This window comes from Heterodontus francisci, unplaced genomic scaffold (assembly GCF_036365525.1).
Source record: "Heterodontus francisci isolate sHetFra1 unplaced genomic scaffold, sHetFra1.hap1 HAP1_SCAFFOLD_278, whole genome shotgun sequence".
NCBI lineage: Eukaryota > Metazoa > Chordata > Chondrichthyes > Heterodontiformes > Heterodontidae > Heterodontus > Heterodontus francisci.
In genome coordinates, this window is record NW_027141343.1 from 1399934 (window position 1) to 1412335 (window position 12402).

The following is a 12402-nucleotide window of genomic DNA, read 5'->3' on the forward strand; positions in this document are numbered from 1 at the left end:
GATGTAGGAGATCAGCTGTGATCTTATTGAATGGCAGAGCTATTTCGATGGGCCGAATGGCCTACTCCTATTTTTTATGTAAAGAACTGGACCATTAACCCGAGCTTCTCTTCGCCACAGTTGTTTCCGGACTGACTGAGTGTTTTCAGTATTTTAGTCTTTTTCTTTCTGTATTTCATCCTTTTCCCATTTGACTATTTGCTGTGAAACTTTCAGCGTTGTGCTTAATTCTTTGTGTCGTTGTGTTTTCTTTATTTGAAGCAATGTAAATAGTATCCTGAAATGAATTTGCCAAATGGTTGGGCAAATTGTTACAACCAGTTTTTGAGCAAGTTCTCCACATACACCGTGAAGGATTCCTTCACATTTGTGAAGACCATACAGGACTTGCATATCGATAGCAATGCCGTGTCCATGTGTTCATTTGACATTGCTAGCCTATTCACCAATGTACCACTTAAGGAAGCCATAGATATTTGCACTGCAGTGCTATATCATGGCAATCTCGACCCGTCACCATTGTGTGAATCCGTATTCATTGAACTTATGAACTCGGCAACTTGCACAGTTGAGTTCAGTTTTATTGACACCATGTATCGCTGGTGTTGCCATGGGATCCCCTCGAGGCCCATCTCTCACAAACATCTTTGTTGGATTCCATGACAAACCTGTTTTTAAGGGAATGACACCTAACCTCCGACCTCTTGCATATTTCCAATATGGAGATGATACGTTTGCTATATTTGAACCCACAGTTGCATGAAATAATTTCCTTGCACGTCTTCCTGGGCTCCATCCTACACTCAAATTCACCTTTGGAATGGAGCAGTCAAATGAGTTCCCTTTCCTTGATGTACTACTTGAGAAATCTGCTAAGGGGTTTTCTACCACGGTCTATCGCAAACCTACCTTCCCAGGTCAATGCACGCGTTGGGATTCTTACAGTTCCATGTGCTATAAGATTGGCCTTTTCGGCAACCAATCACTGACCGACATTGGTTCCTGGTCCAGCAACAACTCAACCTCAAAATCCTCAGACCTGCTGAGTGGTTCCAGCATTTCTTGTTTTTATTTCAAAATACTCATCCTTGTTTCTAAATCCTGATGTGTTCTCACCTGTCCCAACCTCCTTCCTCCCTCCGTAACCACCTCCCTCCCTCCCTCCGGAACCACCTCCCTCCCTCCGTAACCACGGAGTCTTATCGAAAACCTCATAAATAGGGCTGAGCCATTTGCTCACCATGCAAGCTTGATGCTGAAACAGGGCGAATCAAAGACATCCTGCTTTACAATGGCTACACTGATCAGATCATTTCTATCTGTATATCACACAAACTTATAAATGGGCTGAAGGACGTCATTTTGAGCCCTGAAAAGTGCCCAGTCTCCCTCAAATTACCCTGGAAGGGTAATATATCCCCAGTATTTGAGTAACAGGTGAAGCTCGCTATTTCCTGCTGTTACTATGCAGGAGCAACAGGTGTGGTGTTCACCACTAACAGGATGCTGCTGTCAAGCAAAAGAGACGTCCTGCCTATCACTCAAATAAGTAACGTGATATATGAATTTCAATACCAGTGTGATGCTAGGTTTCTAGACCGTACATCCCAAAACTGGCGGATTGTATCAAATAACATGTCCCTTCCGCTGTTCGCAATGGGCCCTACCCAACCAACCCGTGCTTGCAAAACTCAAAACACAGTATCCAACATGAGATGTGATTCCACATTAGGACAACATTTGCTAAATAATTCTCAGTGTGCTAAGAATTACACTGACAACTGATTTAAGACTGTCAGTAGGGCTCGCAGTGTGGTGCATTGGTGTGTACTGTAAGCTACATATATTAATACACAGGGCCCTGTTCTTTGCAGACAGAAAGAACATGCACACATATTGTGCCAGTTTCAGCTAAACAAAATAAGTGACAGCCATTCACTTGCTCATTCCACAGGGCAATGCCTTGACCAATCAGTGTCAAGCTGCCTGGTTTAAATTTCAAACAAAGCTGGGCAGTTATCTGTCAGTTCCCATAAACTGGTGCATTCTGAATGGCAATGCCTCGACCAATCAGAGTTCACTTGCCAACCAATCAGCACTCTCTTCTCATACAGAAGAAAGTTGTTGTTTTCCTTTAAATTGGTATTCTTGTGGATTGCCCTGCTGAGTGCAAGACGAAAACAACTGGCTACCAAAGTTTGGACAACATGTCACTATTTTCACGAAATGATTACTTTTATTTTCAATATAAAAATATAAAGCAATGTGAGTGTAACATTTACAGACAAATTCTATTACTTCACATTGCCTGATTCTTTCACACTGACAGACTATGTGAACTACTGTCCCGATTTTGCAGTTCTCACTTCCAGTTAGCAAATGTCAGCAATCTGTGATACAGTGCAGTTTACAGACCAGACCATCAATCACAACATGCAATAATTGTTCAGCTTATGTTGGACTGGTGGGATTTAGAAATACTAGGAATTGAGATGAGCTGTTATTGTATTTAATTATTTGTTTCATGGGATGTGGACGTCGCCAGCCAGGCCAGCATTTATAGTCCATCCCGAATTGCCCATGAGAAGGTGGTGGTGAGCTTCCTTCTTGAACCACTGCAGTCCATGTGGGGTAGGTACACCCGCAGTGCTATTAGGAAGGGAGTTCCAGGATTTTAACCCAGCGACAGTGAAGGAATGGCGATATCGTTCCAAGTCAGGATGATGTGTAGCTTGGAGGAGAACTTTCAGGTTGTGGTGTTCCCATGCATCTGCTGTCCTTCTCCTTCTAGGCAGTAGAGGATGTAGGTTTGGAAGGTGCTGCCTGAGTAGCCTTGGTGCATTGTTGCACTGCATTTTGTAGATGGTACACACTGCTGCCACTGTTCGTCAGTGGTGAAGGGAGTGAATGTTGTGTACGTGGTGCCAATCAAGCGTGTTGCTTTGTCCTGGATGGTGTCGAGCTTCTTGAATGTTGTTGGAGCTGCACCCATCCATGCAAGTGGATAGTATTCCATCACACTCCAGACTTGTGCCTTGTAAATGGTGGACAGGCTTGGGGAGTCAGGAGGTTAGTTACTCACCGCATGCTTCCTATCCTCTGACCAGCTCATGTCGTCACACTATTTATAAGGCTACTCCAGTTCAGTTTCTGGTCAATGGGAACCCCCAGGAAGTTGATAGTGGGGGATTCAGCGATCGTAATGCCGTTGAATGTCAATGGGAGATCGTTAGATTCTCTCTTGTTCGAGATGGTCATTGCCTGGCACTTGTGTGCCGCGAATGTTACTTGCCACTTATCAGCCCAAGCCTGGATATTGTCCAGGTCTTGCTGCATTTCTACATGGACCTCTTCAGTATCTGAGGAGTCGTGAATGGTGCTAAATTTTGCAATCATCAGTGAACATCCCCACTTCTGACCTTATGATTGAAGGAAGGTCACTGATGAAGTAGTGAAGAAGGTTGGGCCGAGGATACTACCCTGAGGAACTCCAGCAGTAATGTCCTGGAGCTGAGATGATTGACCTCCAACAATCACAACCATTTTCCTTTGTGCTAGGTACGATTCCAACCAGTGCAGAGTTTTCCTCTTGATTCCCATTGACTCCAGTTTTGCTCTGGCTCCTTGATGCCATACTCAGTCAAATGCTACCTTGATGTCAAGGGCAGACACTCTCACCGCACCTCTTGAGTTCAGCTCTTTTGTCCTTGTTTGAACCAAGGCTGTAATGACGTCAGGAGCTGAATGGCCCTGGCGGAACCCAACTGAGCGTCACTGAACAGGTTATTGCAAAGCAAGTGCCCCGTCGATGACATCTTCCATCACTATACTGATGATTGAGAGTAGACTGATGAGGCAGTAATTGGCTGGGTTGGATTTGTCCTGCTATTTGTGTACAGGACATACCTGGGCAATTTTCCACATTGCCGGGTAGATGCCAGTATTGTAGCTGTACTGGAACAGTTTGGCTAGGGGCGCGGCAAGTTCTGGAGCACAGGTCTTCAGTACTATTGCCGGAATATTGTCAGGGCCTGTAGCCTTTGCTGTATCCAGTGCCTTCAGTCGTTTCTTGATATCACGTTGAGTGAATCGAATTGCCTGAAGACTGGCATCTGTGATGCTGGGGACTTCAGAAGGAGGCCGAGATGGATCATCAACCCAGCACTTCTGGCTGCAGATTGTTTCAAATTCTTCATCCTTATCTTTTGCACTGATGTGCTGGGCTCCCCCATCATTGAGGTTGGGGATATTTGTGGAGCCACCTCCTCCTGTTGGTTGTTTAATTGTCCACCACCATTCATCATTGGATGTGGCAGGGTGTAGATCTGATCCGTTGGTTGTGGGATCACTTAGCCCTGTCTATTACATGCTGCTTCTGCTGTTTGGCATGAAAGTAGTCCTGGGCTGTAGCTTCATCAGGCTGACGCCTCATTTCAATGTATGCCTGGTGCTGCTCCTGGCATGCCCTCCTGCACTCTTCATTGAAGTAGGGTTGATCCCCCAGCTTGTTGGTAATGTTAGAGTGGGGGAATATGCCGGGCCATGAGGTTATAGAATGTGGTTGACTGCAATTCTGCTGCTGCTAATGGTCCACAGCACCTCATGGATGCCCAGTTATACATTGCTAGATCTGTTCAAAATCTATCCCATTTAGCACAGTGGTAGTGGCACACAATACGATAGAGGGTATCCTCAATGTGAAGACAGGACTTCATCTCCACAAGGACTGTGCAGTGGTCACTCCTACCAATACTGTCATGGACAGATGCATCTGCGGCAGGCAGATTGGTGAGGATGAGGTCAAGTATGTTTTTCCCTCTTGTTAGTTCCCTCACCACCTACTGCAGACCCAATCGAGCAGCTATCTCCGTTAGGACTCGGCCAGCATGGTCAGTAGTGGTGCTACCGAGCCACTCATGGTGATAGACATTGAAATCCCCTAGCCAGACTACATTCTGTGCCCTTGCCACCCTCAGTGCTCCCTCCAAGTGGTGTTCATCAGTCTCTCGCTGTCTCTTGCTGGTTTGCTCAGTACCTTTCTCTGTCTGTTCATTTCTGAGTCCTGATAATCTCTTCCTGGTTTTCTGTGTGTCTTTCTCTGCCTGCCTCATTGTCGGTGCTGTTACTCAGTGTCCTTGTGTCATTGTGCAGTGAGGGTGAGTCCGTCAGCACGTGTGTTGCTGAGTCCAGGATTCTTGAGCATTCAGAGGACAATCCTATTTTTATAAAAACATTGGGGAAATGAATATATTTCACTAACGGGCAGCTAAAAGTTAAGCCAACAGTTAGCAGAGCGGCGCAGCAGGAGCATGCTGGGCCCATAACCCAGAGGTCGATGGATCGAAACCATTCTCTGCTATTTATGTTCGGTAATAATACAAACAGTTCACTTTCAAAACATCAAGTGTTTCCCTATAATTACAAGATGCGCTCGATTGCGATCAGCTGGTTTGCTCAGTACCTTTCTCTGTCTGTTCCTTTCTGAGTCCTGATAATCTCTTCCTGGTTTTCTTTGTGTCTTTCTCTGCCTGCCTCATTGTTGGTGCTGTTACTCCGTGTCCTTGTGTTATTGCGCAGTGAGGGTGAGTCCGTCAGCGCGTGTGTTGCTGAGTCCGGGATCCTTGAGAAATCCGACTGCAATCCTATTTTTATAAAAACATTGGGGAAATAACACAAACAGTTCACTTTCTAAACATCAGGTATTTACCCATAATAACAAGATGCTTCCAAAGGCACTCGATTGCAATCAGCTTCTTCCTTCTGGTGAACACATCAATCAGCAACAAATCACTTTTGCTCACACGAACACAAGCTGCAAACACGGACCAGCCGAGTCTCTCCCACTTTGTCAACCCCCTTCCTGCAGAACCTCCTCTCCACCACCAGATGGTGATGTTGGCCACAATAAAAGCAGGACAAATGGTCACAGTGAGGAGACGGTCAGAAACAGAAAATAAAACAATAACAGGGGAAACCTTTACACAACAACAGGGTAGATCTTTACACAACAGAAAACATATTTACACAACAGGAAATACCGTTACACAACAGGGAGAATACAATCATACAAATGCCTTGTTTCTCCATCTCAGTCTCGTTGTCTCTCTGTCCCTCACTTTTGCTTCCTCACAGTCTATTAGTTTTCTGTGTGTTTTTCTCTCTGTCCCGTTGTCGATGGTGTTACTCAGCGTCCTTGTAACATTGTGTAGCCAGGCTGAGCCTCCCAACACCTGTGTTGCTGTAATAAAAACAGAAAATGCTGGAAATGCTCAGTAGGTCTGGCAGCATCTGTGCAGAGAGAAACAGTGAACAGTTCATGTCTGTTTCGTTAGCTCACATTAACTTTGTTCTCTCTCCACAGATGCTGCCAGACCTGCTGACTATTTCAAGCATTTTCTGTTTATGTTTCAGATTTCCAGCATCTGCAGTATTTTGCTTTTGTATGTGTGTTGCTATGTCTGGGACTGTTTGAGTGCAATGCTATTGCTTTATAAACAGCGTTGAAACAAACATTTATCTCGCTAACACACAGCACTAATACACAGCTGGATATAACCAGCAGCCTGCAGCAGAGGGCGCAGTGGAAGTTTATTAACACAAATAATTCACCAACACTATATTTACTGCTATCCCCAATCACACCACGCTTCATCTTAACACATTTTACTCTTTATTTACATCAACTTCTTCCTTCCAGTCAACACTTCAATTTGGAACACAGCTTCCAAATCACCTTTATTCACAAACCCGAACACACACCAGCCCAGACTTTCCCCTTTCTGTCAACCCATTCCTGCTTCACTGCCTCTCCACCAACAGTTGTTGTTAGAATCATACAATCATAGAATGGCTACAGCACAGAAGGAGGCCATTCAGCCTGTCGAACCCGTGCTGGCTCTCTGTTAGAGCAACTCACCTCATTTCACTCCCCAGTCAGTTCAATTTTGGAGGTGGGAAAACTTCTCGAACTAATAATTTGGGACAAAATTAATAGTCCCATGGACAAATGTGGGTTAATTCAAGAAAGCCAGCATGGATTTCTTAAGGGAAAATCATGTTTAACTGTCCTGCGGGAATTTTTTGATGAGGTAACAGAGAGGGTTGATGAGGGCAATGCTGTTGATGTGGTGTACATGGACTTTCAAAAGGTCTGACAGAATCTGAAAGGTCACTGACCTGAAACGTTAACTTTGCTTCTCTCTGTACAGATGTTGCCTGATCTGCTGACTATTTCCAGCATTTCTTGTTTTCATTATGGCACAGAGTTCCCTTTTCAAACTTACAGAATTCACCACAATAATGTACTCTGAGATTCAAGTTAAATATCAGCCCAATATTTACACACATTATGAGTTTATAAGTTTCAGTATTAATTCCCATTAGTGCATCCTGACATATACATTAGATATAACATAACATAAGAACAGAAGAAATCGGAGCAGGAGTAGGCCATTCGGCCCCTCAAGCCTGCCTCGCCATTCAGTAAGATCATGGCTGATCTGCCCCAGACCTCAACTCCTCTTTCATGCCTGCTCTTCATAGCCCTCAACTCTCCAATATTTCAAAAATCTATTTACATCCTCTTTAAATACTTTCAGTGATTTAGCCTCCAATACTGTCTGGGGTAGAGAATTCCAGACATTCACTACCCTCTGAGAGAAGAAATTCCTTTGCATCTCAGTTTTAAATGAGTGTCCCCTTATTCTGTAACTATGTCGCCTAGTTTGAGATTCCCCCACGAGTGGAAACATTTTCTCAGCATCTTCCCTGTTAATAAAAACAAGAAATGTTGGAAATACTCAGCAGGTCTGGCAGCATCTGTGAAGAGAGAAGCAGAGTTAATGTTTCAGGTCAGAGACCCTTCTTCACCCTGTTAAGCCCCCTCAGAATCTTGTACGTTTCAAAAATATCACCCCTCCTTCTTCTGAACTCGAATGAATAACCTGTTTAGCCATTCTTGATAAGTCAACCCCTTCATCTCAGGAATCAACTGAGTGAATCTCTTTTGAACTCCTCCATTGCCAGTACATCCTTTCTTAAGTCTAAATCTCAAGTGTGATATCAGATTGAGAGAATCTGAAAGATAGTATAACCTGAGATACAAACTGAGATTTCAGTTTAAAACTCCCTCGGATTGTGAAACTAAAAGATACAATAGCAATTTAATTTGTATAGACTGTGCGTTGGATCACATTCCAGCTCTCATACAGTATCAGACTGGAAGATACTTTAGCAATTCCATTAGTGCAGACTCAGCTCTACATTACAGAGCAGGGAACATATTTAAACAACCGGGAACACTTTTACACAAGACGGATCATATTTACACAACTGAGAAGATCTTTACCCAACAGGGAACAATTTTACACAATAACAGAGAACATCTTTACACAACAGCGAATATAGTTACACAACAGAGAACATATTACACAGCAGGAAATATCTTTAAATGGACACAGGGAACATCTTTACACAACAGAGAACACAATTACATAAATCATCAGTCTTTCGCTGTCTCTTGCTGGTTTGCTCAGTACCTTTCTCTGTCTGTTCCTTTCTGAGTCCTGATAATCTCTACCCGGTTTTCTGTGTGTCTTTCTCTGTCTGTTCCCTTCTGGGTCCTGATAATATCTTCCTGGTTTTCTGTGTGTCTTTCTCTGCCTGCCTCATTGTCGGTGCTGTTACTCTGTGTCCTTGTGTCATTGTGCAGTGAGGGTGAGTCCGTCAGCACGTGTGTTGCTGAGTCCGGGATTCTTGAGAAATCCGTACACAATCCTATTTTGATGAAAACATTGGGGAAATGAACATATTTCACTAACGGGCAGCTAAAATTTAAACCAACAGTTAGCAGAGTGGCGCAGCGGAAGCGTGCTGGGCCCACAACCCAGAGGTCGATGGATCGAAACCATTCTTTGCTATTTATGTTTGGTAGTAACACAAACAGTTCACTTTCAAAACATCAAGTGTTTCCCGATAATTACAAGATGCGCTCGATTGCGATCAGCTTTTTCCTTCTCGTGAACACATCAATCAGTAACAAATCACTTGTGCTCTCACGAACACAAGCTGCAAACACGGACCAGCCGAGTCTCTCCCACTTTGTCAACCCCTTCCTGCAGAGCCTACTCTCCACCACCAGATGGTGATGTAGGCCACAATAAAAGCAGGACAAATGGTCACAGTGAGGAGACGGTCAGTAACAGAAAATAAAACAATAACAGGGAAAACCTTTACACAACAACAGGGTACATCTTTACACAACAGAAAACATATTTACACAACAGGAAATACCGTTACACAACAGGGAGAACACAATCATACAAATGCCTTGTTTCACCATCTCAGTTTCGTTGTCTGTCTCTCTCTCCGTTCCTCACTTTTGCTTCCTCACAGTCTATTAGTTTTCTGTGTGTTTTTCTCTCTGTCCCGTTGTCGATGGTGTTACTCAGCGTCCTTGTAACATTGCGTAGCCAGGCTGAGCCTCCCATCACCTGTGTTATAGAACATAGAACAGTACAGCACAGTACAGGCCCTTCGGCCCACGATGTTGTGCCGAACCTTTAACCTACTCTCAGATCAAAACTACCGACATACCCTTCATTCTACTATCATCCATGTACCTATCCAAGAGACGCTTAAATGTCCCTAATGTATCTGCTTCTACTACCACCACTGGCAGTGCATTCCACGCACCCACCACTCTCTGTGTAAAGAACCGACCTCTCACATCTCCCTGAAACCTTCCTCTATCACCTTAAAATTATGCCCCCTGGTGATAGCCCTTTCCACCCTGGGAAAAGGTCTCTGGCTATCCACTCTATCTATGCCTCTCATCATCTTGTAACCCTCTATCAAGTCACCTCTCATCCTTCTTCGTTCCAATGGGAAAAGCCCCAGCTCCCTCAATCTTTCTTCGTAGGACATGCCCTCCACTCCAGGCAGCATCCTGATCAATCTCCTCTGCACCCTCTCGAAAGCTTCCACATCCTTCCTATAATGAGACGACCAGAACTGAACACAATATTCCAAGTCAGGTCTAACCAAGGCTTTATAGAGCTGCAGCATAACCTCGCGGCTGTTAAACTCAATCCCCCTATTAAGGAAAGCCAACCCACCATACGCCTTCTTAACAACCCTATCAATTTGGGTGGCAGCTTTGAGCGATCTATGGACATGGGCCCCAAGATCCCTCTGTTCCTCCACACGACCAAGAATCCTGTCTTTTAGCCTGTATTCTGCATTCAAATTCGACCTTCCGAAATGAATCACTTCACACTTTTCTACGTTGAACTCCATCTGCCACTTCTCAGCCCAGCTCTGCATCCTGTCAATGTCCCGTTGCAACCTACAACAGCCTTCCACACTATCCACAACTCCAGCAACCTTCGTGTCATCGGCAAACTTGCTAACCCAGACTTCCACTTCCTCATCCAAGTCATTTATAAGAATCACAAATAGCAGAGTGTCCCAGAACAGATCGCTGCGGAACACCACTGGTCACCGAGCTCCAGGCTGAATACTTTCCATCTACTACCACCCTCTGTCTTCTATGGGCCAGCCAATTCTGTATCCAGACAGCCAACTTTCCCTGTATCCCATGCCTCCTTACTTTCTGAACGAGCCTACCATGGGGAACCTTATTAAACGCCTTGCTGAAATCCATATACACCACATCCACTGCTCTTCCTTCATCAATGTGTTTTGTCACATCTTCAAAGAATTCAGTAAGGCTTGTGAGGCATGACCTGCCCCTCACAAAGCCATGCTGACTGTCTCTAATCAAACTATGCTTTTCCAACTAATCATAAATCCTGTCTCTCAGAATCCTCTCCAATAATTTGCCCACTACCGACATAAGACTGACTGGTCTGTAATTCCCAGGGTTATCCCTATTCCCTTTCTTGAACAAGGGAATAACATTTGCCACCCTCCAATCATGTGGTACTACTCCAATGGACAGTGAGGACGCAAAGATCATCGCCAAAGGCGCGGCAATCACTTCCCTTGCTTCCTGTAATATCCTTGGGTATATCCCGTCTGGCCCCAGGGAATTATCTGCCCTCATGTCTTTCAAAATTTCCAGCACATCCTCCCTCTTAACATCAACCTGTTCGAGCATATCAGCCTGTTTCACGCTGTCCTCACAAACGACCAGGTCCCTCTCACTAGTGAATACTGAAGCAAAGTATTCATTTAGGACCTCCCCTACCTCCTCCGACTCCAGGCACAAGTTCCCTCCACTATCCCTGATCGGCCCTACCCTCACTCTGGCCATCCTCTTGTTCCTCATATAATTGTCGAACGCATTGGGATTTTCGTTAATCCTACCCGCCAATACTTTTTCATGTCCCCTTCTAGCTCTCCTAAGTCCATTCTTCAGTCCCTTCCTGGCTACCTTGTAACCCTCTAGAGCCCTGTCTGATCCTTGCTTCCTCAACCTTAAGTAAGCTTCCTTCTTCCTCTTGACTAGCTGTTCCACATTTCTTGTCATCCAAGGTTCCTTCACCCTGCCATCCCTTCCTTGCCTCATCAGGAGAAACCTATCCAGCAGTCGCAGCAAGTGCTCCCTGAACAAACTCCACATTTCTGTCATGCATTTCCCTGAGAACATCTGTTCCCAATTTATGCACCCCAGTTCCTGCCTAATAGCATTGTAATTCCCCCTCCCCCAATTAAATATTTTCCCATCCCGTCTGCTCCTGTCCCTCTCCATGACGATAGTAAAGGTCAGGGAGTTGTGATCACTATCACCGAAATGTTCTCCCGCCGAGAGATCTGCCACCTGGCCTGGTTCGTTGCCATGCACCAAATCCAACATAGCCTCACCTCTAGTCGGCTTATCTACATATTGAGTCAGGAAACCTTCCTGGACACACCTGACAAAAACTGCTCCATCCAAACTATTTGCACTAAGGAGGTTCCAATCAATATTAGGGAAGTTGAAGTCACCCATGACAACAACCCTGTTACTTCTGCACCTTTCCAAAATCTGCCTCCCAATCTGTTCCTCCGTGTCTCTGTTGCTATTGGGGGGTCTATAGAAAACTCCCAATAAAGTGACTGCTCCTTTCCTGTTTCTGATTTCCACCCATAATGACTCAGTGGACAAACCCTCCTCGATGACCTCCCTTTCTGCAGCTGTGATACTATCCCTGATTAACAATGTCACTCCCCCACCTCTTTTACCTCCCTCCCTATTCCTTTTGAAACATCTAAACCCCGGAACCTCCAACATCCATTCCTGCCCTTGTGATCTCCAAGTGTCCGCAATGGCCACAACATCGTAGCTCGAAGTACTGATCCATGCTCTACGTTCATCACCCTTATTCCTGACACTTCTTGCATTAAAATAGACACACTTCAACCCATCATACTGGCTGAAACTTTGCCCTGTCAACTGTC

At 44.9% G+C, this 12402-nt stretch overlaps 1 non-coding gene across 1 annotated transcript; it reads left to right on the plus strand.

Annotated features, from left to right (window-relative positions):
- Nucleotides 1-8846: 8846 nt before the first annotated feature.
- On the plus strand, nt 8847-8918 carry trnav-cac (transfer RNA valine (anticodon CAC)). The gene has a single exon. It is a non-coding gene; the product is annotated as a tRNA-Val (tRNA).
- The last annotated feature ends 3484 nt before the right edge of the window (nt 8919-12402 follow it).